Below are 679 nucleotides of genomic sequence, written 5' to 3'. Positions count from 1 at the left end.
AGCAGTGGGAGGACACCAGCCCCTGGAGCTTCACCAGCGGGGCCCCCGCCCAGCCCTGCACCCCTGCACCAACTGCACCACCCTCAGCACCAACAGTGAGGGCACCCACACCCCCACCCACCGCTCTGGGCATCCAGGCACTGGGGACACTGGAGCAGGGGGGGCACAGGGCTATTTGGGGCACTGGGAGCAGGCACAGGTCACTGGGGACAATGAGAAGGGGCATTGGGGAGGGCACAGGACTACTGGGGGTACTAGGTAGGGCACAGGGCTACCAGGCACAATGGGAGGGGGCACTGGGAGGAGCACAGGGGGCACTGGGGGCCACCCCATGGCCCTGGTGCTGGCCCCTGTCCCCAGAAGGGCCCTAGAGAAGCAAGGTCTGCTTCCAGCTGCACCCCTTCATCCACCGGTACTGGGGGCACCCAGGGGTGCTGCCATGGCCTGCCCAGTCCCTGGGGACCCCCAGCAGCCCCTGTCCCTGACCCAGTAAACCAGAGGTGCTCTGAGATTGTGTCCATCTGTGCTGGGGGTCCCTGGGGAGAGGTCTGTGCCTCCCAGTCCTGTGAGGCAGTGGGGGGCCCAATCCTATAGCAGACGCCAGAGAAGCCCCAGCAGCTGGGGGTGCTGGGGGGGAGCAGCACAGTGAACAGAGGGGCCATCAATATTTATTCCCCCC

The sequence above is a fragment of the Egretta garzetta genome, unplaced genomic scaffold, assembly GCF_000687185.1.
Source record: "Egretta garzetta isolate BGI_Z169 unplaced genomic scaffold, ASM68718v1 scaffold923, whole genome shotgun sequence".
Taxonomy (NCBI): domain Eukaryota; kingdom Metazoa; phylum Chordata; class Aves; order Pelecaniformes; family Ardeidae; genus Egretta; species Egretta garzetta.
The sequence above is the reverse complement of the archived record's forward strand: the minus strand, read 5'-3'. Positions refer to the sequence as shown.